This window comes from Salvelinus sp. IW2-2015, linkage group LG36 (genome assembly GCF_002910315.2).
Source record: "Salvelinus sp. IW2-2015 linkage group LG36, ASM291031v2, whole genome shotgun sequence".
Taxonomy (NCBI): domain Eukaryota; kingdom Metazoa; phylum Chordata; class Actinopteri; order Salmoniformes; family Salmonidae; genus Salvelinus; species Salvelinus sp. IW2-2015.
Genome location: NC_036875.1, coordinates 14,779,620 through 14,804,632, shown reverse-complemented (window position 1 = coordinate 14,804,632; position 25,013 = coordinate 14,779,620). Strand labels below are relative to the sequence as shown.

Here is a 25,013-nt window from a genome sequence, read left to right as displayed (position 1 = left end):
ACATTGACATGCTTAAACCACCTGACCAAGTCCTAAAGCAATGGGACTCCTTAAATCTTTCTCAGAAAAGGCTACTCTCCTTGATGTTATCCTTACAAATAATCCTGATAGGTGTCAGTCTGGTGTTTTCTGTAATGACCTTGGTGATCACTGTTTTACAGCCTGTGTTTGTAATGGCTGCTCAGTGAAACAACCTGTCCTGATTTGTCATGGCCTGATTTGACATGGCCTCTGTAAATTGGTGTATAATCAGCTTGACCCCCTCTGTTGAAGACGCTTTAACCTTCTTTTTTGATATTTTCAGTTGTATCGTTAACAAATATGCGCCCATAAAGAAAATTAGAATTAAAAACTGGTTCAGCTCCTGGTTCAACCGTGATCTGGCAGAGTTACTCCACCTCAAGAATTCCATTTAGCAAATTGCTCGGCACACGCATACTCAGGCTGACTGGCTCTTGTTCAGACAAATTAGAAATAAGTGCACTCAGGCTATCCGGAAGGCCAAAGTTAGTTACTTTAAGCAGCAGTTTTCTCTCTGTGGGTCTAACCCCAAGAAGTTCTGAAAAACGGTTAAAGACCTGGAGAATAAACCCTCCTCCTCACAGCTGCCCATGTCCCTTAATGTTGATGATGTGGTTGTAACTGACAAGGAGAACGTGGCTGAGCTCTTTAATCACCAGTTCATTAAGTCAGGATTACTATTTGACTCTGCCATGCCTCCATGCCCGTCCAACATTTCCTAATCTCCCACCCCTTCTTGTGCGACTRTCCCCAATGCTCCTCCCTCTTTTTCCCCTGCCCGCTACAAAGTTTCTCTCAACAGGCGGTCACTGAGTCCGAGGTGCTAAAGTAGCTTGTTTAACTTGACCCCCCCMAAAAATCTGGGTCAGATGGTTTAGACCCTTTCTTCTTTAAGGTTGCTGCCCCTATGATCGCCAAGCCCACCTCTGACCTTTTTAACCTGTATCTCCTCTCTGGGGAGGTTTCCATTGCTTGGAAGGCAGCCAGGGTGCATCCTTTATTAACAGGGAGAGATCAAGCTGATCCTAAATGTTGTAGGCCAATTTCTATATGCCCTGTTTATCAAAAGTGTTAAAAAAAAACTTGTCAATAATCAACTGACTGGCATTCTTGACGTCTATAGTATTAGCTCGGGTACGCAATCGGGTTTCCGCTCAGGTTATGGATGCGTTACTGCAACCTTAATGGTCCTCAATGATGTCACCATTGTCCTTGATTCTAAGCGATGTTGTCCTGATGTTTTTATTGACTTTGCCAAAGCTTTTGAAACGGTAGACCATTCCATTGTTGTGGGCCTGCTAAGKAGTATTGGTGTCTCTGGGGGGTATTTGGCCTGGTTTGCTAACTACTTCTCTCAAAGAGTGCACTGTAGTTAGAACATCTGCTGTCTCAGACACTGCCTATCAACAAGGGAATACCCCAAGGCTTGATCCTAGGTCCCACGCTCTTCTCAATTTACATCAACAACATAGCTCAAGCAGTAGGAAGCTCTCTCATCTAGTTATATGCGGATGATACCGTCTTATACTCAGCTGGCCCCTCCCTGGATGTTGTGTTAAATGCTCTACACACAAGCTTTCTCTGCCCTTAACCTTGTTCTGAACACCTCCAAAACAAAGGTCATGTGGTTTGGTAAGAAGAATGCCCCTCTCCCCACAGGTGTGATTACTACCTCTGAGAGCTTAGAGCTTGAGGTAGTCACCTCATACAAGTACTTGGGAGTATGGCAAGATGGTACACTGTCCTTCTCTCAGCACATATCAAAGCTGCAGGCTAAGGTTAAATCTACACTTGGATCCCTTTATCGTAATCATTCCACTTACACCGCAGCTGCCAAACTAACCCTGATTCAGATGACAATCCTACCCATGCTAGACTACGGAGACATAATTTATAGATCGGCAGGTGAGGGTGCTATCGAGCGGCTAGATGTTCTTTACCATTCGGCCATCAGATTTGCCACCAATGCTCCTTATAGGACACATCACTACACTCTATACTTCTGTAAACTGGTCATCTCTGTATACCCATCGCAAGACCCACTGGTTGATGCTTATTTGTAAAACCCTCCTAGGCCTCTCTCCCCCCTATCTGAGATCTCTACTGCAGCCCTCATCCTCCACATACAACACCTGTTCTGCCAGTCACATTCTTTTAAAGGTCCCCAAAGCATACACATCCCTGGGTTGCTCCTCTTTTCAGTTCACTGCAGCTTGCGACTGGAACGAGCTGCAACAAACACTCAAACTGGACCGTTTCATCTCCATCTCTTCATTCAAAGACTCAATCATGGACACTTCCTGACAGTTGTGGCTGCTTCGCGTGATGTATTGTTGTCTCTACCTTCTTGCCCTTTGTGCTGTTGTCTGTGCCCAATAATGTTTGTACCATGTTGTTGTCATGTTGTGTTGCTACCATGCTGTCTTTTCATGCGTTGCTGCCAAGCTATTTAGTTGTCTCAGGTCTCTTTTTATGTTGTGTTGTGGTGTCTCTCTTGTCGTGATGTGTGTTTTGTCCTATTTGTTTTTTTTTTTAATCCCAGCCCCCATCCCCGTAGGAGGCCTTTTGCCTTTTGGTAGGCCGTCATTGTAAATAAGAATTTGTTCTTAACTGACTTGCCTTATTAAATAAAGGTCAAGCAGCGTGGTTGCAGACAGCAGTATTGCAGTAAAATCACCTYAAGCTAATTTGGTAATACACAAAGCTTCTCAAACATTTAAATTGCATGAATGTTGTATTTTCATTTTATATATACATCTCCCGTTTGTCATGTCTGATGTGATGCGGTTCACAGCAGCACTGATAGTGTTTTSAATGACCCTTCCCCCCTTTTGTTCCGTGCTGGGTGAAGACCTAGCTAGCAAGTAACTAGCAAACACCAGACACAGATGAAAGGGGAAACATGTAAGTATCTTTACCATAGATGAATAATGTAAACTTTTAAATATATTTGCTGACACCCCAACTTTATGATCTTACGTTGATCTGGTTTCATCCAAATATCACCCTACTCCATGAAAAACATGATTTTGACTGTTCATGACCTTTTAAATAAATGTACTTTAATTTTAAACGGATGAATACAACAACCATGTCTCTGTAACTAACAAATGCAGTCATGGGTGGTAACTACAATTCACTCGAAAGGCAATGTGTTAATTTAACACTGTTCCAGTGTCTATACAAATCCACACTTTCAGTGTTGATTTAATACTGGAGAATTTGCTGTGCACACTCAGACTCACACACATACTTGATGTTTTTTTTACAGTGGAGAATTTGCTTTTCACTGTAAATAAACAGCACACCTCCAAGTATTTCCCCATCTATGTTCTTAAAAACATACCTCACTGTGTCAATTCAGATCATGGCTGCTGTTGAATGGCTAGAGCTTGTGTGAGAGAGAGCAGAGAAAAAGCTGCATGGAATCTGATGCCACAGTGCTGGCAGGCAGGGCCGTAGCCATGGAGACAATCAAGCTGTAGTATAGCCGCCCTATACTCAAAGGAAAAGCATAACTTCCAGGTCAATGCCTCTTATAGCCCCTCACAGCCAACTATATGTTATCCAAGCTAATCAGAATGCAGTCCAAAGGTTGTTTACATTAAGGGCATCTTGTGCTGTGGCACACACATGGCTTTCCAGTTCCACTCGCTTGAAACTCAACCACAGCTACTCAAATGAAAAACCCGAAGCAAAGGTAAAGAGGATACTAGATGTTATCTTCGTTGCTATTCTTTTGTTTGTATTGTTGATAGATTAGAGGAGGGTTCATCATTTATTGTAGTAGAACACTGCTGCAGAGGGAAATGCATTTATATGTTTATTTATTTGATCCATCAACCCTGTGTGTTTCAGTAGTGAGCCCTTGGGGGAGATCATCTTACTGATAGGCCAGCAGAGTAATTAAAATCTTGAACCTTTGCCATGGTTACCGTGTGCACATAGAACTGTCCGTGGGGACAGTGGAGTAAGGTAGAATTTAACAGGAGTGATAATGTTCTCTCAGAATGATGCAGATTGTGTTCAGTGCAGTGCAGTTCATGCTGGATTCATCCCTCAAGTTAACGTTGTGTATCTTGGGTGGTTGAACGTACTTGGGTGGTTGAGTACACAGTCCTATGTGGCTCAGTTGGTAGAGCATGGTGCTTACACCACCAGGGTTGTGGGATTGATTCCCATGGGGACCAGTATGAAAAATGTATGCACTCACTACTGTAAGTTGCTCTGTATATGAGTATCTTCTAAATTACTTAAATGAATATACACAAAAAATCGAGGACTTTGGAAAGGGTGATGGTTCTATGTGCAACCATAATGACACAAAGAACCATTTAAGCTCTTATTTACAGTTCGCAAAATGATTATTTGCTCTTTTAGTGATAATTCAATTGTAAGTAGCGGCGGCGTTTTGTGCAACCATGAGTAAGAGTGTCATTCCAGTTTATCTAATGTGTTGTGTTATGCCACTACATATATTAGATGACGTTGGCCAGTGATGGTGTCTTGTGAAAGATGACCAATTTGGTCAGTGGTTCTCAATTCTCTCCTTAAGGACACCCAGCTGTTTCAAAGGTAGCTCACTTGATTTAACTTGTCAATGAACACAGCAATAACACCTATGGAATATAATGACTGACCAGAATAAAAAAGTCTGCATGGTTCTTCAAAAGGATCTACAAAGAACCGTTCAGATTGAGAAAGGTTCTATAAAGAACCATAAAAAAGGCTTCTAAAAGCCACAAAAATGGTTGTAACCATAGCGGAAGGTTTTTTGGTGCTATATAAAACCTTTTTTAATGGGTCTTTATAGAACCTTGGGAAAGGGTTCTTTATAGAACAGTGCATGTTCCATTTAGAACTTTAGGAGCATGGTTCATTATAGAACCTTCAAATAAGGGTTCCGCTAAATCTATAAAATCATGTTTTTCATGAAGTTGATATTTACAAGCCGCAGAACCCCTATCTGATTCTATTATTATTAGATGTTTTAATGTGTAGATAAATATTCTATACGACCTTATAATAAGTCTGTGGGGGAAAAAAACTATCCCTAACGCATGCTTTCACTTCGATTACATCTGCGTTTTCTCACATCTGATTTGCTAACACATCAACACATCAATGAAGAAGTCCTCCTTTCCCCTAGATCTTCTCCCATTGTATGGCCTCTTGCAGTTGCACATTTATTTCACCATGATCTCATGAGGAGCTTTTATTGAGCAGTGTATTCTTCATGTATCTTTTGTGATGATGTATGGTTGTGATGCAGCGATGCAGCAGAGGCTTGGAGACTGACCCCATCTGTGTGCAGCCTGATCCCCAAGGTTCCCCCATACTCCCCCGTCTTTGTTTGCTTGCCTTTTGTCTTATGGGGTGGAGAGGGGAGAGAGGGGAGCGACAGGGGAGTGTCAGGGCCAAGAGCACAGTCCCAGCCCTTTAATGGATGCCGCGTCCATGAAATAACCCAGTGCAAGTGACGCTACTCCAGCCCGTTACACGCTTCCATGAACATACGGCTACGGCTGGGTCAGGGGCAGAGGGAGGGAGAGGCACCACACTAACTAGGTGGCTGTGTTTTGTTTGGAGGCACAGTTTCATCCATGTGCCAGTGACATGCAGTAGAGTGTTTAACCGTTCAGTGGGTGTTACATCTCTCCTCTCCGTTGGACAGGACCACCCTGGACCATAGCATGTGAGTAGTGCTTGTTATGCAAGGGCTAAATGTTGTGGAAAGTTGTTGTAATTAATGATTCTAGCTATTTATTCTGAGCTGCTGGAACATGTCATATATAGGCATAGCTTCTTGAGCTTCTTGACATGGTGATCCATTATCTGGACATGTGCAGTAGAAGTTCATTTGTAATTGTGTTGTATGAATCCTTAAGATTTGTATTTCTAGTTTGAGGTTTTTGAAGGACATAAGATTTGAAGGACATAACAGCATTTTGATTAATGAAGCATATTTATGGACCTTGTTAAGCCATTTTTTGAAAATAGGGAATAATATGGCTTGTTTTGAGAATATGGCCTGTACCTGAAATCTTGCATTGTAGAAGTGTATTATGTTCAGAAATCTTCAATATGAATCTATCTGTTTAGTTGGAATCATGTGGACTAGTTAAATTGTTCAACAACCAGACCAAAGCAAGTAAATTATGGATGGATCTGTGTGAATCCAGTCCATATGACACATCCCATATCTGACACACCCATGTGCTTTAGACTCTTGGATCCATCAGGCCTCAGTGCTTTCTCTGTTCCATCCCTTATCTTCTACTCCAAGAAGGTTTTTCTAAGCCACAATTTCTTATGTTTGACTTGCCCAGCACCACCAAGGAAGTAGCCCTGAGCTACTAATGGACTTATTTAGCATGGATGAATATTCATCTGTTTGGAAGAATTGTTCTATATTATGGTAGTCATCAGAGCAAATGGTAAATGCTCATATATACAAGACAATTACTTCTAAGTAAATATTTCTGAGTGTAAATTACATAAGAGGTTTATAACTTTTCATTCACTGATGAATATTCAAAGAATTCAGGATTTGATGAAGCTGTATTTGTTGCTACATTGAAAAAAATGAAGGTTCTTAAAATGGTTCTTCCTCAGTTCTTAAGGTTCCTTCAAGAACTCTTGCACGAATAAGCACCTTTGAGTTAAGTGTGGGGTTCTTGACATGGCATCTGGTTCTTCAGAATTCTAAAAGGTTCTTCAAATGAATGGAAGCATGCAGATGTGTCCCTTTCATAGCACACAGGAAATTGGCCAGTGTTAACTAGTGTTTGTTTGTCAGTGTAACATTTCTAGTGTTGATTCAAGAGTTAAATTAGCACTGTAATGAGTTAAATTAACACTCAGTGGTGTAGAATAACCCCAGTGTTGGTATTAAGGTACAGTAGTCTAGTATCTTAATCTTCCCAACCCTGGCAGTCATTCTGAATGCAGGTTGCGGGTGATTTTTCTTCTGAAAATATTTAATATCCCCACTCAGGCTGGATTCCAATAGGAATTACACTTCGCTTTGCAAACCAGCATAATGTGATTTGCAGGCCTGATGTGGGCAGTAATCTATGAGTTACAGGCCACTCTATAGAGTAAAAGAAGGCCCTCAACTGAAGGCCTTGTATTAAATAATTACATTTTTATGACAAAATTATACATGAAGGCCATAGCTATGTCAATGAATAAATGCATCAATCATGTCTCTGTCACTAGCAAACACAGTCATAGGTGGTACTGGTAACTCTACAATTCACTCTAAAGGCACCCTGGGAAATATGTAAATAAGGTTTAAAACCCTAAAGCAGGGCTATTCAATTCCTGTCCTGGTTTTGGAATTTTTGTATGGTTCTTTCAAGAACCGTCCCATTTATGATTCTTCCGAGACTCCAAAATAGTTTCCCTGTGGTATTGCTCTCAAGAACCTTATTTGGTTCCAACTTGCACCTTTATTTTTAAGAGTGTAGCCTAATGTTTAACCTAATTCATCCCAGTCTCAGTTTCGACGCTATATACTTCAGTCAAGTACAACACTGTCAGATGTAGACTACAAATTGATGGAACAGAAGTTGACTGTTTATGGTATTATTATGTTGTTGAGGGAAGTTTATTAAAAAGTGTTAATAGTTCAAAACCATCATGCTTTTGTTTCTTTTGTTTTTCTCTCAGAAAATCATAAATGTAGCTTTGTGCGTCAGCCTGGATTTAGGATCAGGTTGGATTTCATGTGGGTGAGGTGGAGACAGTTGCTTAACCACAGTCCAGACATGTCCTTTTGGAGTGGTTCAAAATGTAACAAAATAAAACCGTTTCCACTCAATCTTTATTTCAGCTCCAAATGGGTGTGATATTGGACTTGACCTTCTGCTGCTAAACCACTTGTTACCAGTAAAAAATGTTTTGTCCCCAAATAACCTAACTGCTGAGGAAACAACACTGCTGCATCAATCATGATGGAATTTCTAAAAAGTTGAGTGGAAAATGCTATTATGGACCAATCCCGTATACTCTGGAGCTTTACCTGGAAACTATACAGAGGCAACTATACAGAAGCTATAGTATAAGAGTTATTTCAATGCAGTATTTCTATAGTGTAGAAATATATTGTCATTTGTGTGTCAGATGGGTACAGGGTTGGTGTCTTTTAGAGTTGGCACATGTGGTATTATAATGACGGGTGGGACATACTTCTGTCAAGCGAAGTGAGAATAATCAAACACGGCTTTGTGTGTGTACAGGATATGTGTTACAGTCATGAGTTGTTTGCATATCCTTTGTCCGATCTTTTTAAATGAGGGCAATGTATACATGTTAAAATGCTGTTTTAATTTAATATTTAACACACTACATTTCACAAATTTTTCATTGGAAGCTCCTGTCAAGCTAAAATGTGAAGAGAGGGGCAGGCAACCCAGGTTTACTAAACGCCAACTTGAACACCTCTGTTATGAATCCTTTGTGTAAACCTTCCATCAGTAACACTCCTCAAGCCTCTCAATGTCAAGTCGTCAGCTTAAGAACAGAAAGACCCTTCACAAGTCCAGTTGCCTTGTGCGAAGAGAGTCTTTGTAAACAAATTGCTTTGCCTTTTCAAAACATTTGACCAGTCATCACAGTAAGAAGAGGAAAGCTTGCGGGTGAGGAGAGGAGAGCAGGAGGAGAGTGACAGGCAGCCATGGGCCCCAGTAGGAGACAAGCAGGCTTTGATCTGGGAGAGAGAGAGAGCTGAGCTGGAGGACTTGCCATGAAAGGATTAGAGTGCTGTTTGGCACAAGAGCCAAGATGCACTGTCGAGCTGTTGCACACCACCATGGCAACCAAAGCCTTACACCTCCCCGCCAACTCTCCTCAATGCCATCCCTACTCATGCATTTAAAAATGATCTTATGTCTTGAAGAAAATGCTCATACTGTACTCGCAAGCTAAATGCCTGTAGATATATAACTGTAGCATATGAACAATGAAATTGTATGGTGAACAATAATCCATCTAAATAGCTAAGTACACATATATTACATGTATCAAGTCTCTTATTGCAAATCAATATTTATTTTTTATTTTATTTACCTTTATTGCACTAGGCTCGCCACCTTTATTGAACTAGGCTCGCCAACAAATTACGATTTACAATGACGACCTACCCCGGCCGACACTGGGCCAATTGTGCGCCACCCTATGGGACTCCCAATCACGACCGGATGTGATACAGCCTGGTTTCGAACCAGGGTGTCACACTGAGATGCAGTGCATTAGACCGCTCCAATATCAATGTACAGGCCAGCTCAGCTGTGCCACCTCCACGTCCCCATCCCCAAATCCCCACACCCCCATTTCCATACCCCCATCCCCATGTCCCCATATCCCCACTCCCCGATATCCCTCTTATCCCATACATTGCAATTTCCTAATTACCATTATAAAACAGGTAGTTTGGCTTCTGGATACTGATTGGCTGAAAGCCGTGGTGTATCAGACAATATACCATGGGTATGTCGTAAAATGACTTGTTTACTGTTCTAAATATGTTGGTAACTAGTTTATAATAGCAATAAGGCACTTTGCGGGTTTGTGGTATATGGCCAATATACCACAGCTAAGGGCTGTATCCAGGCATTCCATGTTGCGTTGTGCATAAGAACAGCCCTTGGTCGTGGTACATTGGCCATATACCACACGTCGTCGGGCCTTATTGCTTAAATCAGGGATGTCTCCTTGGCAGCCAGCCCCCTCAGTCTCCACCACCAGGTTTGATTGACATCCTCCCTATGGAGGAGGGGGATTATTTACATCCCAAAGTCTCCAGGGACCAAGTTAATGATTCCAGCCAACAACACAACACAAAGAGGAAAAGCCTGAGAAGTCTCTGCAGTCTGCTGGAGTTATTTGGATTGCACTCTTTAAGAGGAGGATTAGAGAAGAGAGAGGGGCTGTGTGTGTGTGTGTGTGTGTGTGTGTGTGTGTGTGTTTGTGTGTTGTGGTGTGTGTGTGTGTGTATGTGTGTGTGTGTGTGTGTGTGTGTGTGTGTGTGTGTGTGTGTGTGTGTGTGTGTGTGTGTGTGTGTGTGTGTGTGTGTGTGTGTGTGTGTGTGTGTGTGTGTGTGTGTGTGTGTGTGTGTGTGTGTGTGGTGTGTGGGAGTGATGAGAATTTCACAGATAGTGGCAAAGGCGAGGACCAGGAGAGACCAACCATGTCAGAGAGAAAGGCTCCTGAGAAGGAAAGTGGTGTTCTCAGCTCTTTCCTGCTCTTCAAGGCATCTAAGCCAGTGCTATGTTCATCTGTCACCCAGGCTGTGTGTGGAGAAGTGACTGGTAAGAGATAATCACAAGATTCTCTGTTTGTTTCCATGATGGAAGTTTCTGACCTGCCCTCTGATTCGTGGTCAGCTGGCCGCAAGCCTCAGCTGATCTTATCGATAGTGTGTACATACAGGAGAGCTGGTTTTGTGTGTTTTATTAACAAAGACATCAAATTCAAGCATCATAGTAGTGTGGTGATGAGGATGGTTTATCCTTTGTAGGGTGACATCTCTCTCTGTGTTAATATGAAGAGAATAGTTTAGTTCGTTGAGTTTGGCTCCTTTATTATGCAAAATACAAATTAAAATCTAATTTATTAGTTTATCATACTATTATGAATTATCAAAATGTTTATGAATTTAACCACTTTTAAATTAACATACAGTAGCTTTGACCACTTCATAATTCCAACTGTCTTCCAGAGGTAGCGCTGACAAAACCTCTGGGCTTTACCAGTTAATTACACTGAAGTAGTGGCACCATACCTCTTCAGGCCATTTCAATGCTACGGCTATACGTTCAAATACACAAAAATAGGAGTCAACCTCTGACTCTCTGAACAAAGGTACCAAGGCAATCTGCCTACTAATGTCAACAGTATTTGAGGACACAGCTGGTGAGCATTGGTTTTGTTATGGTGTTTGTTTGACAGTGGGAAAAGGGGGTACCAAGATAAGTCGCCCATGGGCATACTTTACCCGTAGGAATACTTTGTTAAATACACTAGTTAGGACTGGGCGCACCACCTACTGTATTTTTGGTTAGTTAGTTAGCTGTTGGTGAAGTAGGCTAGTCTAGCTTAGGGGTGTTTGTGGATACTTATTATTTCTTTCCTTGTGTCCAGCTCAGCGCCTTTTCCTGCTCCCGCCATTACCATGTGTTTGTAAATAAACCCTGAGTGTTTGACGGTAGATATTAGTTGTTGTGGTTATTTCGTTCTCACTCTTACTTTGTCACTACTATAATTTGCATGAGTTATGTTGCGGGTCCCATTACCATTCCCCCTAGACTGTCGGGCCAAAGGGATTCGTAACATAAGTGGGGGCTCGTCAGGGATTTGAACACGGGACCTCTCGCACCCCCAAGCGAGAATCATACCCCTAGACCAATGTTAATAAAACATATGTAAGACAGTTATATTGCAAACTTTTATATATATACAGTACCAGTCACACCATACTTTTTCTTTATTTTACTATTTTCTACATTGTACAATAATAGTGAAGACATCAAAACTATGAAATAACACATATGGAATCATGTAGTAACCAAAAAAGTGTTAAACAAATCAAAATCAAAAAGATTATTCAAAGTAGCCACCCTTTGCCTTTATGACAGCTTTGTACACGCTTGCCAAACATTTGACTGGTACTGTATATATCATAAAACATAGTTAGTACCATGTTTTTTTTTCTCCCACTTTAAATCTAAGAATACCAAGGGAAGTATTATATTTGTTTTGTGTATTACTTAAAATACTTAAATATCAACTACTATTTATTAATAATTTACAGGGAATAGCTGTCCCTCAATTTAATGTCACTGGTGTTACCCCATTATAAAAACCACAATTTAAAAAACGAACTTCTTACCTGGTCAAAGGTTCATTGGATGTAGGGCTCTCTCTCTTCATAGCAATTTAATGATTAATTTGGTCATTTCAGGTGAAGCCTTAAGATGTGTCACTGGTGTTACACAGTTTAAAGTAAGGGTTAAGGGACATTTAATTAAAATAATTGATGAAATCAAATGATTAAGTGATTTATTTAGAATTTAAGAAATGTGGTTTGGATACTGTGGCCACCATCTTAGATATTCTATATTTTCTGCAGATTTGTGACTGGTGTTACCATCACTGGTGTTACTGTTCCTGCTGGTTTTAGTAGAATAGTCTGAAGATTTGTTACTGGTGTTTCTGGTCACTGGTGTTACAGTCACTCGTTTACGTTAAACAAAAAATGTGTTTTGTTTAAAGTAAATTATTACTAATCAAAAACATTTCTTAATTTTATCATGAACCTTTTCTGTCTTTGAATATATATGCAAATTAAATAATCAAATTACATTCTGGAAAGGTTGAATTGTCATTAAAATATAGGTAACACCAGTGAAAAAGGCAACAATAGCATTTTGTTTTTTTATGTAGTAAAAATATCAAAATACTGTGGCGTTTACGGGTTTCCCGATCTTATAACTTTGATAGCTTAAATAACAAATGGACTGATAGGGAAATACAGTTAACGCCAAAAGGTATTTTAATGTTACACTGCACAGGGTAACAGGGAGTTGCACAAAACAACAAACCTAGCCTGAACTAGATACATCACAGTCGGGAGGTATCTCCCCAGAGAGATAAACACAAGAGAGACACTGGTTATATCCCGACAAAACCTATGAGCAGCCCTTTTCTATTACCATGACAAACACCATAAACATTGAATGTGACTGGTGCTGACAGGTTGGGGCAGGGTCTGCCCACCCTACCCCTTGAGGGTCGCTACATTGCTCCCTCCCTCAAGTCCTCGTCCCCAAGGATAAAGTATCTGAACGCTGTAGCCTCCGGGTTGGAGCAATGGGGGTAGGCGGAGAAGGGTGCCCAGCTCTGGGTGCGAGAGTGGAAGCAGGGAATGTAGTGTTTGGCCTTGATGGAGGCACCAGTGCCCCCATTGGGGTCACCACTTCACCTCAGAAGTGGCTCTTATGTTGCCGGGTAACCACAGGTGAGGCCGTCCGGCCCTCTGGTAACTGGGGGTTGAATGGGTGACGCTGGAGGGTGAGCCGCAGTCTCTGTTGGATGGTGAGCTGCGGTCTCTGGGATGTGGTGAGCTACAGTAGGCCTGGTTCTGGCACTGATAAGACGACATTCTGTCTCGGTGGGTGACAACTGTGTGGCCATGCTAGCCTCACTCGGTATACGACCTCTCCAACCCGGCCAACCATGTAGCAGGGACCCACCCAGTTGCTGTCCAGCTTGGGGCTCCTGTCTTTCACTCTCTTAGGGCCATACACCCACACCAGGTCTCCTGATGTAAATTGTTGCCCCATCACCTGCACATCGTACCCTCTCTTTTGTCGCACACCAGCTGCCTTGGCTTGCTCTCCGGCAAATCTGTGGGCAACATCCATGCGGTCTTGCAGATGCCTTGTGTAATCAAAATCAAATCCAATCAAATTGTATTTGTCACATGCACCGAGTACAACAGCTGTAGACCTTACAGTGAAATGCTTACTTGCAATCCCTTTAACCAACAATGCTTTAAGAAAAAAATATATATTATGGCTGCAGGGGCAGTATTGAGTAGCGTGGATGAAAGGTGCACAGAGGTGCCCATAGTAAACTGCCTGCTTCTCAGTCCTAGTTGCTAATATATGCATATTATTATTCGTATTGGATAGAAAACACTCTGAAGTTTCTAAAACTGTTTGAATGATGTCTGTGACAGAACTCATATGGCAGGCAAAAACCTGAGAAAAAATCCAAACAGGAAGTGGGAATTCTGAGGTTGGTCGATTTTCAACCAAGACCCTATTGAATACACAGTGGGATATGGATGAGTTTGCACTTCCTACGGCTTCCACTAGATGTCAACAGTCTGTAGAACCTTGTCTGATGCCTCTACTGTGAAGTGGGGCCGAAGGAGACAGGAATTAGTCAGGTCTATCATGACCTGACCATGAGCGTTCACATGAGAGGGAGCTCTGTTCCATCGCACATCTGAAGTCAATGTAATTCTCCGGTTGGAACGTTACTGAAGATTTATGTTAAAAACATTCTAAAGATTGATTCAATACATCGTTTGACATGTTTCTACTGACTGTTACGGAACTTTTTGAAATTTCGTCTGCTTTTAGTGAACGCACTTCCTGACTTTGGATTTGTTTACCAAACACGCTAACGGAAATAGCTATTTGGACATAAATGATGGACATTACCGAACAAAACAAACATGTCCTGTGGAAGTGGGAGTCCTGGGAGTGCATTCCGACGAAGATCAGCAAAGGTAAGTGAAGATTTATAATGCTTTTTATGAGTTTTGTTGACTGCACAATTTGGCGGGTAACTGTATGGCTTCCTTTTGTGGCTGAACGCTGTTCTCAGATTATTGAATATTGTGCTTTTGCCGTAAAGCTTTTGAAATCTGACACAGCGGTTGCAATTAAGAACAAGTGTATCTTTAATTCTATGTAAAACATGTATCTTTCATCAAAGTTTATGATGAGTATTTATGTTACTTGACGTGGCTCTCTGCAATTTCTCCGGATATTTTGGAGGCATTTCTGAACATGGCGCCAATGTAAACTGAGGTTTTTTGGATATAAATATGAACTTTATCGAACAAAACATATATGTATTGTGTAACATGAAGTCCTATGAGTGTCATCTGATGAAGATCATCAAAGATTAGTGATTAATTTTATCTCTATTTCTGCTTTTTGTGACTCCTGTCTTTGGCTGGAAAAATGACTGTGTTTGTCTGTGATTTTGCGGTGACCTAGCATAATCGTTTGTGGTGCTTTCGCTGTAAAGCCTATTTGAAATTGGACACTTTGGTGGGATTAACAACAAGATTACCTTTAAAATGGTATAAGATACATGTATGTTTGAGGAATTTTAATTATGAGATTTCTGCGGTTTGAATTTGCCGCCCTGCACTTTCACTGGCTGTTGTCATGTCATCCCGTTAACGGGATTGCAGCCATAAGAAGTTTTAAGTAAAAAATAGGAATGAGAAAATAAAAAAAWATATAAAAAATATTGAACAGCAGCCGTAAAATAACAAGAGAGTCTAAATACAGGGGGTACCGGTACAGAGTCAATGTGCCGGGGCACCGGTTAGTTGAGGTAATTGAGGTAAAATGTACATGTAGGCAGAGTTAAAGTGGCTATGCATAGATTATAAACAGAGAGTAGCAGCAGTGTAAAAGAGCGGTCTGAGTAGCCCTTTGATTAGCTGTTCAGGAGTCTTATGGCTTGGGGTAGAAGCTGTTAAGAAACCTTTTGGACCTCGACATGACCCTCCGGTATCGCTTTCCTGTGCGGTAGCAGAGAGAACAGTCTATGACTAGGGTGGCTGGAGTCTTTGACCATTTTTAGGGCCTTCCTGATATAGAGGCGCTGGATGGCAGGAAACTTGGCCCCAGTGATGTACTGGGCCGTACGCACTACACTCTGTAGTGCCTTGCAGTCAGAGGCCGAGCAGTTGCCATACCAGGCAGTGATGCAACCAGTCAGGATGCTCTCGATGGTGCAGCTGTAGAACCTTTTGAGGATCTGAGGACCCATACCAAATATTTTCAGTCTCCTGAGGGGGAATAGGCTTTGTCGTGCTCTCTTCACGACTGTCTTAGTGTGTTTGGACTATGATTTGTTGGTGATGTGGACACCAAGGAACTTGAAGCATTCAACCTGTTCCACTACAGCCACGTCAATGAGAATGGGGGCGGGCTCGGTCCTCCTTTTCCTGTAGTCCACAATCATCTCCTTTGTCTTGATCACGTTGAAGGAGAGGTTGTTGTCCTGGCACCACACGACCAGGTCTCTGACCTCCTCCCAGGCTGTCTCATCGTTGTCAATGATCAGACCTACTGCTGTTGTGTCATCGGCAAACTTGATGATGGCGTTGGAGTCGTGCCTGGCCATGCAGTCATGGGAGTACAGGAGGGGACTGAGCACGCACCCCTGATGGGCCCCGTGTTGAGGATCAGAGTGTTGGATGTGTTATTTCCTACCCTTACCACCTGGGGGCGGCCGGTCGGGAAGTCCAAGATCCAATTGCAGAGGGAGATGTTTAGTCCTAGGGTCCTTAGCTTAGTGATGAGCTTTGAGGGCACTATGGTGAGGGCACTATCCTCCACATCCTGTCTACATTGTCCCCAGTAGAAGGATTGGTGGGTTCGCTTCAGTCTCTTGGTAACACCAAAATGTCCTACACCAGGGCGTCCATTGTGTAGCTCGAGCACTTCTTCTCTCAGGACCTTGGGGAATACCAACTGCGAACGAGCCTCACCTGTGGCTGGTTCCAACCTGCTTCTTTTTAGTTATCCATCTCTTATTTCTAACCCAGGCCACTATGACCACAGTTCCCTCACTATGGGTGACTGCTCCACCACCTCATCGCAGGGGGGCAAGATCTTTCCTCCACCCAGCCAAACACCATCTGTTGGTCGTGATCAGCCTGCTGTTGTTCTATCCACCTATCAGTGTCTGCTGGCAACAGTGCCAGCACTTCACAAGCATCTGTGTGCTCACAATGCTTGCACTCAGGACCACATGGCCGCCTGGACAGTGCATCAGCATTTTAGTGGTTCTCCCCAGCACAGTGAACAATGGTGAACTGGAAAGCCTGCAGCTGCTCTATCCAGCGGGCGACTTGGCCCTCAGGTTCTTTAAAGGAAAGAAGCCACTTCAAAGCTGCGTGGTCTGTTCGTATAACGAAGGGCAGGCCACAGAGGTGGTGGCGGAAGTGATGAGTAAAGTCCACTACTGCCAAGAGTTCTCAGCGAGTGACGGAGTAGTTCCTCTCCGCCTTGTTGATGGTACTGTATGTCTATAGTATGCCACTACCCGCTCATCCTTCGGGTTGACCTGTGACAGGACTGCTCCCAGACCCTTCCACTGGTATCGGTGGCCAGGGTGAAGTGTCTCTCTGAGTCTGGGGCAACAAAGATGGGGGCATCACAAAGGGCCTTTTTCAGGGCTTCAAAGGCAACATGCTGCTCTTGGTTCCACTGGAAGTCATTCCCTTTCTTCAGGAGCCAGTTCAGAGAAGCAGCCACTATTGAAAAGCCTTCCACAAATCCCCTGTAGTATTGGGCTAGGCCCAAGAATGCCGGTACTTAGTGAATGTCTCTGGGGGTAGGCCAGTCCTGAACTGCAACGATTTTGTCCTCCATTGATTTGAGACCCTCACTGCTCACTCTGTGGCCGAGGAACATGACCTCCCATAGCAACACTTTTCAGGGTGCAGCTTGAGGCTGCGGCACGGATCCTCTCTAAGACCTCTCTCAGCGCCTCTAAGGCAGCAGCAAAGTCCAGCCCATGTGCCAACACATCCTCTAAGAACACTAGACAGCATTCAGGAGGCATGCCAGCCAGTACTTTCTCCATCAGTCGTTCAAACATTGCTGGGCAGTTGCATAGTCCGAACAGCATGGTCTTGAACAGCCACAGCCCTTTCCTGTGGTGAACGCAGTCTTTGCCTTGTCCCCTGGAGCCATGGCCACCTGCCAGTAGCCACTTCGAAGGTCTAAAGAAGAAAACCATGTGGACCCCACCACCAAGTCAAGGGACTCATCCACCCGAGACAGCTGGAAGGAGTCCTTGACAGTTATGTAATTTACCTGGTTGTAGTCCACATCTGGGGGTCACTGCTTAGATGAGTGTGGGGAATAGGGGTTGAGTCAGGCTGGGCATGGGGTAGGTTGGTGTAATCACGTCCACTGGGTGCTGTACACTGGGGGGTTGCACAGGTTGCGTGCCTGCTAGTGGGGGTGAGATGTCTTCTTCCAAAGGGCAAGGCTTCGATAGTACTGGGGTCTGGAGTGTCTCAGTCTTCGGGAACGTTGAAGATGTATGGCAGGACTGCCATAAAAGATTATCACCTCAGCTCGAAGATCCAGCTGTCAGCTTTCCCTGCGTAGGAGGTCCAAAATCAACAGCCACTTTTCTCTGACCTCGGCAACCCAGACGGGGTGGTGGAACGTTCGGCCCGCAATATGTATGTCCACATTAGCTGATCCCATCACTGGAGCCTGAAAAAAACTAATATTCTGATTGGCTGGGCCTGGCTCCCCAGTGGCTGTGAAATCCATAGATTAGGGCAGAATGAATTTATGTAGATTTCCTTATATGATCTGTAACTCAGTAATAGCTTTGAAATTGTTGTATGTTGCGTATATATTTTTGAAAAGTATTCAGACCCCTTGTCTTTTTCCACATTTTGTTATGTTACAGCCTTATTCAAAAATGTATTAAATACAAAAATGTCCTCATCAATATACACACAATACCCCACAATGACATAGCGAAAACAGTTTTTTTTTGGGGGGGGGAAATGTATTAGAGTGGCCAGACGGAAGCCACTATTCAGTAAAAGGCACTTGACAGTCAACTTGGAGTTTGCCAAAAGGCACCTAAAGGACTCTCAGACCATGAGAAACAAGATTCTCTGGTCTGATGAAACCAAGATTGAATTCTTTGGCCTGAATGCCAAGCTTCACGTCTGGAGGAAACCTGGCACTATCCCTGGTGGTGGCAGCATCATGCTGTGGGGATGTTTTTCAACTTCAGGGAATGGGAGACCAGTCAGGATCGAGGGAAAGATGAATGGAGAAAAGTACAGAGAGATCATTGATGAAAACCTGCTCCAGAGCACTCAGGACCTCAGATTTGGGCGAAGGTTCACCTTCCAACAGGACAATGACCATAAGCACACAGCCAAGACAACGTAGGAGTGGCTTCGGGACAAGTCTCTGAATGTCCTTGAGTGGCCCAGCCAGAGCCCGCACTTGAACCCAATCAAACATCTCTGGAGAGACCTGAAACTACTTGTGCAACGACACTCCCCATCCAACCTGACAGCGCTTGAGAGCATCTGCAGAGAAGAATGGGAGAAACTCCCCAAATAACAGGTGTGCCTGTTTGTAGCGTCATACCCAAGAAGACTCAAGGCTGTAATCTCTGCCAAAGGTGCTTCAACAAAGTACTCAGTAAAGGGTCTGAATACTTTTGTAAATGTGATATTTCAGTTTTTATTTTTAAGAAATTAGCAAAACCTGTTTTTGCTTTTTATTTTACGGGGTATTGTGTGCAGATTGATGAGGGGGAAAAAACTATTTGTGACCGACCGGCTCAAATCGTTCTTATGTAGCAAAATTTGACCCATTCAGCATCGTTCACACCCTCTTAAGCTTTAGCCCCACCCATCTCTTTAAGGGTTGATCCAAGCGTTCTCTACTAACAACAAAAGTCAAACACCCAAACTAACTTGATCGCTACTTCCAGACAGAAATAACAGAACAGCTCACTGAACATTACTCGCCCTAGCAGAGCTGGTTAGGCTGTTATGCAATCCAGAGCGTTGGTAACCGCAACTGTGCTGTCAGATTGAGAGTTCAGAGCGCACACCCAACGCTCTGAACCTCACAACGGCAGTCAAGCACCCAAGCTAACTGGCTGACATTGGCTAGCTTGCTAGCTACTTCCATACACATAATGAGAGAACATCCCACTCTGACCATTTTTCTCGCTCTAGCAGAGCTGGTAAGGCTGTTTTCATGTTATCCGGAGCGTTGGTGACTAACTGTGCTGCTGGCTACAATTGAATTACTCTTTCTTGCCGACGTTTACTGACACCGACCATCTTCAATGGGTGTTGAGCGTTCGTAAATTCAGCAGTTATTCTGCGCTCTGACACAAACAGATGAGAGTGCTATGATATCGGAGTATATGGCCAGACTCAATTTACGAACGCACCAAAATGGTTACTTGGATAATGGAGTCTTTTGGTAAAACATGTAGCTAGCTAGGTAAACAATGAACCATAATCGCAACTCATGACGTTACTACCCTGCATGAATCTGCAGGTAAATAAACCAAACCAACCAGGTTCATTGTTAGCTAGCTAACATTAGGCTATAGCTAGCTAAGCAAATGGCTCTGATAGACAAATAATAGCTAGCTAACATTAGGCTATAGCTAGCCAAGCAAATGGCCCTTTCTCTCAAAATTAGAAACGTGTAATATCTGAAAATGTAGCTAGCTAGACTATCTTACCTGTATACATCATTCATGGATGGACGCGTCTCCTGTCAGATGCAATGGTTGCCCTTAGTTTGAAGATGTAATCCTGAGAAAGGTGTTTTCTCCATCTCCTATAGCTATCATACTCGAAGTCCACTGATTTCAAAACTCGGTCCTCCAGAAATTGGGGAGCAACACATATGCAATTTTAATACGCGATACATTTAAAAAAAAAGAAGCATTAGACAGGATTACCTAGACATACTGACCAGTTCAAATAGACAGAAGCGCGCCACATTGCAGACCAATCCAAACTCATCTCTCGGCATGTCCATCCAATCATGGCTAGAGGGAAGGTTGCTGTCTTTTCTTTGGCTAAATCAACTAGGCTCGTAATTTAACAATGTTATTCGTCTTTACAGATGGCAAATTCACATGTTCGAGAAGGCCAAAAAACACATTTTGATAAAAAAAATAAGTTTACGTTCAAACAGGTCTCCTGTGAAGTAATGAGCCGCGACATAAGCCTAGTTTCCTGAAACTATTTTTAATAGAATTTTAGAATAAGGCTGTAGCGTACAAAATGTGGAAAAAATCAAGGGGTCTCAATACATTCCGAATGCACTGTATATATATTTAAATATCCATAATATCAAAGCTCACTACATTGAATCCAACACAATTTAAAAGCCCATTTCATAGGGGACATTACAAACTGGAATATGTGTAGTAACTTTCTTTGAAGAGATGGTGATTGGGTCTAAATAGGCGTTTGGCGTTTAGTAGTCTAAATGTAGTGTACTTGTCTTTAATAACTGCCATTTCCCAAAAGTTAGATTCTTCCAACACACCAACACATTTTTTCTCAGCTCCAGAAGCATCTACGTTCATCAACTTTTGTGTGGTTATTCTTAGATAAAGTATGTTTTCCAGACTGTTACAAAATGAATTGTTGATGTGTTGTACAATTTTTATTCTAGATAACATTTTCTTCTGAATAATGTGCCAAAAATACATTAAACATACATATTTACATTTGTATATTTAATTGATAGCGCCTCATTTGCATATTAGAAAAAAATATGTATCAAACATTTTAATACCAAAATAGATTATATTTAGTGACCTCTTAATCACATCACAATAAACCATTGCCAGCTAAGGGGGGTGGGGTGGGGGGTGGGGTACCCGATTAGGGTGTGGTGTCTGGCCTTAAATCCATCAGGAAAGTAGAGGTCACTATTGATTGATAGTGGAAGTATTTGTACACAGCTATTGGCCAGTGTCCAATACAATACAGTGAATACACAGGGCTGGAAATGTGTCCTACAGATGTAGGATCAAGCTTCTAGTGTATTCATGATTTAAAAAGGCTTCTAAAGTTTGTCCTTTTCCCCCCCAAAAATTCAGACTTGATTTGACCTAACAAAAAATGGCTCAACCCCTACAAAAAAAGAACAATAATTAGAAATCAACATAACAATTCACATTTTCTGTTCCTGCAGTAATACTTTCCTGCTGTAGCAAACTGGATCAAATTAAGATAGGGCAACTGTACAATGTTGTTTTGTGTCAGCCCTCTGAGGGACTGATATGCCAATGTTGATTAGGATGAAGAAGGAACAATGGCAGCAATTGTATTTACTGTAGGCCATCAACGTCATACTGGAGCAGATTTCCATGACAGACGTTATGCAGTGTGCACTGGCCACTCACACACACTTCTCATCTCAGAGGATTCTGTTTTGATTAGTTGTCAAAATAGACTGTGCACACTACTGTGGTTTTGTACCACATTTAAACCACAGTATTTCATCACGGTAAGCCCAGTTGCTCTAGTGTAATTGGTTACTGAGATATTGTTATTCATTGCTCAATCTTTGCTCAACCCAAGAAGAACTGGATGTCTCTTTCAGTGGTGAAAAAGGAAATTTGAGCGTTCTCATGGCAGGGGTCCGGCTCTGGGTAATTACCAATCTAAATCGATTACTGCCTGAGTTCTGTAGCCAGCATGCTGTGCTGGAGCCTTAGCACGGTAAACTAACACAGGGTTTATTATGAGATATCAATAGTCATAGTGATCCCATGAGGTCATTGATTAAAGGTCATTCCAGGTAGTGGAACATGTGAGCTGAGCTACGGTATATACCTTAACCTTTAGCTATGGAGGTGTGATGGAAGCCAAGGTTTTGCATTGATCAGATGTTATACGATGTGATGGCATCAACAGGCGGCTGCCAAACTTGCCTGGTTACTGCAGACGTTAGGAGAGGAAGTTTTTCCCCCACATGACCACAGAGCGGTGCAACTGGTGCCAACAAACTGAGACTATCAACACGGTCTCAGTCAACTGTTTCAACCACAAACACATTCCTCTATTTCCATGTTTCAATGTCCAATAAATGTCACGCCCTGACCTTAGAGAGCCGTTTTATTTCTCTATTTGGTTAGGTCAGGGTGTGATGTGGGGTGGGCATTCTATGTTTTGTTTTCTATGTTTCTTTATTTCTATGTTTTGGCCGGGTATTGTTCTCAATCAGGGACAGCTGTCTATCGTTGTCTCTGATTGGGAATCACACTTAGGTAGCCCTTTTTCCCTCCTTTCAGTGTGGGTAGTTAACTTTGTTAGTGGCACTATAGCCCTATAAGCTTCACGGTCGTTTCTTTCGTTTCTTGTTTTGTTGGCGACATTCTAATAAAAGGAATATGTACGCTGACCACGCTGCACTTTGGTCCACTTCTTTCAATGGCCGTGACAGAACTACCCACCACAAACGGACCAAGCAGCGTGGTAAGGGGGAGCAGCGCTTTCAGGAGGCCTGGACATGGGAGGACATCCTGGACGGCAAGGGATCCTGGACATGGGAGGACATCCTGGCCGGAAAGGATCGCCTGCCGGGGGAGCAAGTGGAAGCATCGAGGAAGGCGGAGGCAGCGAGTAAAGGGGCCCAGCGTTACGAGGGAACACGGCTAGCACGGAAGCCCGAGAGGCAGCCCCCAAAATAAATTTGGGGGGGGGGGGGGCACATGAGGAGATTGGCTGAGTCAGGTTGGAGACCTGAGCCAACTCCTCGTGCTTACCGTGGGGAGAACCGTGGTACTGGTCAGGCACCATGTTATGCGGTGGAGCGCACGGTGTCTCCAGTGCGCGTTCACAGCCCGGTGCACTACATCCCAGCTCCCTGCATCTGCCGGGCTAGGGTGAGCATCCAGCCAGGACGGATGGTGTCGGCTCAGCACGCCTGGTCTCCATGGCGTCTCTTCGGCCCAGGATATCCTGCGCCGGCTCTGCGCACGGTGTCTCCGGTGCATCTGCACAGCCCAGTGCGTCCTGTGCGCGCCCAGCATGTGCAGGGCGAAGATAAACATCCAGCCAGGACGGGTTGTGCAGGCTCTACGCTCGAGACCTCCAGTGCGCCTCCATGGCCCAGTGTATCCGGTGCCTCCCCCAAGAACCAAGCCTCCGGTAGTGTCTCCCCAGCCTGGTGAGTCCTGTGCCTGCTGCCAGAACCAGGCCTCCTGTATGTCTTCCCAGCCTGGTGAGCCCTGTGGCAGCTCCATGTACCAGACTGCCCATACGTCTCCTCACTCAGTGATGATCCATGGCAAGGAGCCTCCAGGGATGATCCATGGCACGAAGCCTCCAGTGATATCCATGGCAAGAAGCCTCCAGTGATGATCCATGGCACGAAGCCTCCAGTGATGATCCATGGCAAGAAGCCTCCAGTGATGATCCATGGCACGAAGCCTCCAGTGATATCCATGGCAAGAAGCCTCCAGTGATGATCCATGGCAAGAAGCCTCCAGTGATGATCCATGCATGAAGCCTCCAGTGATGATCCATGGCATGAGCCCCAGTGATGATCCATGGCACGAAGCCTCAGTGATGATTCATGGCAAGAAGCCTCCAGTGATGATCCATGGCAAGAAGCCTCCAGTGATGATCCATGGCACGAAGCCTCAGTGATGATCCATGGCCGAAGCCTCCAGTAGTGATCCATGGCACGAAGCCTCCAGTGAGGAGTCATGGCACGAAGCCCGCAACGAGGGTTCCCAGTCCGGAGTCTCCAGCGACGGCCTCCAGTCCGGAGCCTCCAGCGACGCCCCCAGTCCGGAGCCGCCATCGAGGGTTCCCAGTCCGGGGCCCGCAACGAGGGTCCCCAGTCCGGGGCCAGCAACGAGGGTCCCCAGTCCGGGGCCCGCAACGAGGATTCCCAGTCCGGGGCCCGCAACGAGGGTCCCAGTCCGGGGTCGGCGACGAGGGTCTCCGCACCAGAGGCGCCACAAAGTGGGGTGAGCCAAGGTGGAGCGGGGTTTACGTCCCGCACCAGAGCCGCCACCGCGGATAGATGCCAACCCAGACCCTCCCCTATAGGTTCAGGTTTTGCGGCCGGAGTCTGCACCTTTGGAGGGGGGGGGGGGGGGGGAGGTTACTGGTCCACGGCCCTGACCTTAGCGAGCCATTTTATTTCTCTATTTGGTTAGGTCAGGGTGTGATGTGGGGTGGGCATTCTATGTTTATGTTTTCTATGTTTCTTTATTTCTATGTTTTGGCCTGGTATGGTTCTCAATCAGGGACAGCTGTCTATCGTTGTCTCTGATTGGGAATCATATTTAGGTAGCCCTTTTTCCCTTCTTTCAGTGGGGGTAGTTAACTTTGTTAGTGGCACTATAGCCCTGTAAGCTTCACGGTTGTTTCTTTCGTTTCTTGTTTTGTTGGCGACATTCTAATAAAAGGAATATGTACGCTCACGACGCTGCACTTTGGTCCACTTCTTTCAACGGCCGTGACAGTAAAAGTGTTTACCGGGCAAGATGGAGCGTGTGCTCGGTGTGAGAAACTTACTGGTCAAGTTTGATAGAAGTCAAGATAAAACATCCCAGTGTTCTGCTTTTTTGTCAGGTCAGCATTATGATCATGTTTCCAATGAGAATGCTGAAAAGATGCT

General features: G+C 43.9%; 1 protein-coding gene across 2 annotated transcripts in view; it reads left to right on the top strand.

Moving 5' to 3' along the window:
- Positions 1–5,462: 5,462 nt before the first annotated feature.
- Positions 5,463–25,013, top strand: part of mid1 (midline 1) — a 48,644-nt gene continuing 29,093 nt past the window's right edge. Inside the window, exon 1 of one of the 2 annotated variants that reach the window (XM_023981303.3) lies at positions 5,463–5,716. The gene's annotated coding sequence lies outside the window, so the exon portion shown is untranslated. Of the gene's footprint in view, positions 5,717–10,213; positions 10,335–25,013 lie in introns of those variants that run through there. The other variant, XM_070437558.1, reaches the window with a different exon arrangement.